Below are 4,642 nucleotides of genomic sequence, written 5' to 3' on the forward strand. Positions count from 1 at the left end.
ACGGCGAGAGCCAAGATTTCGAAAAATGCTTACTAAAAAGTTGCTTTACAAAAAACAACTAAAAAGTACAAGCGAAAAAACGAAATCAAAGGAAGTTTCGAAACGCTAGCTAAAAAGTTGTTATCTGAAAACAACTAAAAAGCACAAAAGCGGAAACAGAAAAGTCAAAACGCAAACAAAAACACCGCATAATAAAGTTACTACAAGTAGAAGGTGTCCAAAGCGTTCACAGAAACCATCCATAAACAAAAAGCCCACAGGTCGGGCAAAACACCAAAAAGATTACAGAGGATCAAGGTCCTTTCCGGACTCCACATCAACAGCAGGCTGCGGAGGAAACATAGAGATCGGGACTGCATCGACGGCAACGTCATCCCGGTTTGAAACCTCCACACCAGATCCATCCCCGACCAAAGGTGAAGTCGGGTTCTCAACCGGAACTTTGGGGTCGGACATCGGAACCTCATCCTCAGTAGGAGCAGGAACAATCTTTCCCTCCACAACAATGTTATCTGTACTGAATAAGCTCAGATCCAGGTCGGGAGCAAGAACCCGGACCTGAGCCTTCAAATTTTTGAACATAGCATCCATACCCTTGGCCACATGACCTTCCAGCTCATAAAACTCGTCCTGCGTGGATTGCAACTTCTCCTTTGTCTCCACAAGCTCGACATATAGCCGAGTATAATTCTCTGTAGCCGCCTTCGCCATCTCCTCAGACGTCTTTGCTGCCGCCACAGCCGCGGTAGCTTTAGTTTTCTCTTTCTCCAACGAGGCCTCCAGCTCAGTAATCCTGGCAGCCTTCAGTTGACTAATCTTATCAAGCTCGGACTGAGCCTTCTCAAGCCGGGAGCTGGTCACCCCAAGGGGGGATTTCCTGAACTCCCGGGCAATAGCGGCATGAAGACTAGCCATCCGAACGCAGCTCCGCGCCATATACTGAAAATGATGCTCCATAGACACATCATCAGTAGAAATAAAGGTCTGAGGAAGAATATGCTGTTCAATCCAACCAAGAGCATCAAAATCCTTATCGTTGAAACCGGCAAGCTCCTGAGAGGTCTTCTGCTTCTTGGGAGGAGGACCTGAAAACGGAGGAGGAGAAGAGGTAGCAGGCCCAGAGGTCGGAGGATCCTGACTTATAGCTCGGAACTGGGGAGTCGGAATAATAAACTGCTCACCACACCCACAAAGGCCTGCTCCACCTCATCTAGACTCTCAAAGGTATACTTAACAGACACTACATTCTCCTGCCAACAAAGAGGAAAAGAGGGCTCCCCACTCTCATCTAGAAAGAAAGGTCGGACGTCTCCAGTAGCCTGGACCTTGAAATAAAAGTTCTTAAAATCGTGAAAGGACTCATCATACAGGGTACAAAACTTTCTTCCCTGGTTAGCCCTAAAAGAGACACAAGATACCTTCCCTCCACCCGACCCCGGCCTCGTCAACACAAACAAGTAGGAAAAAAGAGAAATAGAGGGAGCAACGCCCAAAAACTGACACAAAAGTTGAAACAGCTTTAAAAACGCCCAAGAATTTGGATGGAGCTGCGTAGGGGCAAGGTTACAAGACCACAACACCTCGGACTCCAGGTCGGTAAAAGGAAGTCGGATACTCAGCTTAGAGAAAAAACAATCATAAGCGTAAAAGAAAAGCTTCTCGGAACTATCTAAGGGCGGGAAGCAAACTCTCTCCTCGGAATCCAGGGCTACTAATTCATAATCCCTCTCAGACTCTCTATCTTCACATATGCTACATTGCCTACGAAACCTAGCTAAATACTCAGAATCTACCACAGAAGGGACTCTTAGAGGAACAGGATCTACCCAACCAAGACCACTTGGAATCTTGGTCGACATCGCTTGAAGAACCTTTCGAGACATAAAATTCTTGCCTACAAAGAAGAATACAACAGCAAGCAAAAAATCACATAAAAGCAGGCAGCGAAAACCCATTCAGCAAAGCAAGAAACAAAGATCTTTTCAGAAGAAAATACAGCAACCCGGAGCAAGATACCAGAGAACAAAAAAAGAGTCCCCCCCATGTACAAACGAACAAAGCAATGGCGGCGCCTCTTTTCGGGGCAACCCAGGCATAGAGAAAAAAGAAACAAACAAAGAGCCACACAAAAACAGAAGCATATGTACACAAAAAAGATAAGACGGGAACAAACCTGGAAGAAAGGAAGAAGACGACGAGCTCCGATGCAAGGAGAACGAAAACGGCGGCGCAGAGGGAACCCCGGAAAAAAACGCACAGAAAGATTCGGGGAAGAAGAACAAAGAGAAAGAAGAAGCGATGCTCGAAAAAGAGATGACGAAAACTCAGAAAACAGGAAGGGAACAGAATAAACGAAGAAAAGGAGGAAAGGGGCAAATAAATAATGCCTTCACAAAACCCGAACGGAAACCGAGGAGAAACGGTAAAATGCAATAAATGCAGGAACGACCATTTTTGAATTTTGAAAAAACTACTATGCCCGAGCTCGACCTCTCAAAAAAGGACGAACTCGGGCAGGGGCACTGTTCATACCCTGACCGAGCTCCCCAAATCGGCAAGTTCATAGGAGGTCCGACCTCGCCCTAAGGCCCACGCCTAAAGGTCGGACCTCGGAACATAAAGCAAAGAAGGCCCATCAAAAGGAACGCAGCCCAAAACCTAAAGGCCGAAAAGGCCTAGGAAAGACGGTTCCACAAAGATAAAGATAAGACTCCCAAAAGATAAGATAAGATAAGAATATCTTATCCAGGGAAGATCACGGCCAACTATTATAAATACACTGGAGCACCCAGGTATAACTCATACTCTAATTCTACTCAATATCTGCTTGGACCCATGCTAACTTAAGCATCGGAGTGTCATTGCAGGTACAACCACCAACCACTCTGCATATCAAGCTCGGGTCATCAATCCCCCCACCTCGGGCCTCTCCAAGACGACCGAGCTACACGTTTCAGGTAACCCTCGGAACAATTACCAAGATGAACAACCTCCAATATGTGAAAATTTTCAACCACAAGATGAATTCTACCTTCCACCACAACCTCACATGGAAGAATACTTATGTCCATCAATCCAAGAGCCCTATGGTCCTACTCATGATATCCAAGAGGAACAAGAGTCAAGGGATCATTTCAAAGAAGCATTAGATCAATTTCAAAAAGGCCGACCAACAACAAGGTCGGACCCAACAAAGGGAAAGTTATAAAGTAACTCTGGAAATGGCTCAAAAAGCCAAATAAAAAGAGATTACAAAAATAACTTAAAAAGGCCGACCAACGACAAAGTCGGACCCAACCAAAAGGAGGTACTCGAGCGCCCGAGGACCGAGAAAAAAGCTCGGATCCAAGAAAGAAGCCTTAAAACGGCGAGAGCCAAGATTTCGAAAAATGCTTACTAAAAAGTTGCTTTACAAAAAACAACTAAAAAGTACAAGCGAAAAAACGAAATCAAAGGAAGTTTCGAAACGCTAGCTAAAAAGTTGTTATCTGAAAACAACTAAAAAGCACAAAAGCGGAAACAGAAAAGTCAAAACGCAAACAAAAACACCGCATAATAAAGTTACTACAAGTAGAAGGTGTCCAAAGCGTTCACAGAAACCATCCATAAACAAAAAGCCCACAGGTCGGGCAAAACACCAAAAAGATTACAGAGGATCAAGGTCCTTTCCGGACTCCACATCAACAGCAGGCTGCGGAGGAAACATAGAGATCGGGACTGCATCGATGGCAACGTCATCCCGGTTTGAAACCTCCACACCAGATCCATCCCCGACCAAAGGTGAAGTCGGGTTCTCAACCGGAACTTTGGGGTCGGACATCGGAACCTCATCCTCAGTAGGAGCAGGAACAATCTTTCCCTCCATAACAATGTTATCTGTACTGAATAAGCTCGGATCCAGGTCGGGAGCAAGAACCTGGACCTGAGCCTTCAGATTTTCAAACATAGCATCCATACCCTTGGCCACATGACCTTCCAGCTCGTAAAACTCGTCCTGCGCGGATTGCAACTTCTCCTTTGTCTCCACAAGCTCGGCATATAGCCGAGTATAATTCTCTGTAGCCGCCTTCGCCATCTCCTCAGACGTCTTCGCTGCCGCCACAGCCGCGGTAGCTTTAGTTTTCTCTTTCTCCAACAAGGCCTCCAGCTCAGTAATCCTGGCAGCCTTCAGTTGACTAATCTTATCAAGCTCGGACTGAGCCTTCTCAAGCCGGGAGCTGGTCGCCCCAAGGGGGGATTTCCTGAACTCCCGGGCAATAGCGGCATGAAGACTAGCCATCCGAACGCAGCTCCGCGCCATATACTGAAAATGATGCTCCATAGATACATCATCAGTGGAAATAAAGGTCTGAGGGAGAATATGCTGCTCAATCCAACCAAGAGCGTCAAAGTCCTTATCATTGAAACCGGCAAGCTCTTGAGAAGTCTTCTGCTTCTTGGGAGGAGGACCCGAAAACGGAGGAGGAGAAGAGGTAGCAGGCCCAGAGATCGGAGGATCCTGACTTATAGCTCGGAACTGGGGAGTTGGAATAGTCTTCGACCGAGTCTGAACACCCACTGTAGTCTTCTGTGGAGAAGATCGGGCAGAAGCCTCCCCGGCCTCGATATTCCGAGCAGCCACAGACTTCTTCGTCCGACGAAG

This window comes from Arachis duranensis, chromosome 10 (genome assembly GCF_000817695.3).
Source record: "Arachis duranensis cultivar V14167 chromosome 10, aradu.V14167.gnm2.J7QH, whole genome shotgun sequence".
NCBI classification, from domain to species: Eukaryota; Viridiplantae; Streptophyta; class Magnoliopsida; order Fabales; family Fabaceae; genus Arachis; species Arachis duranensis.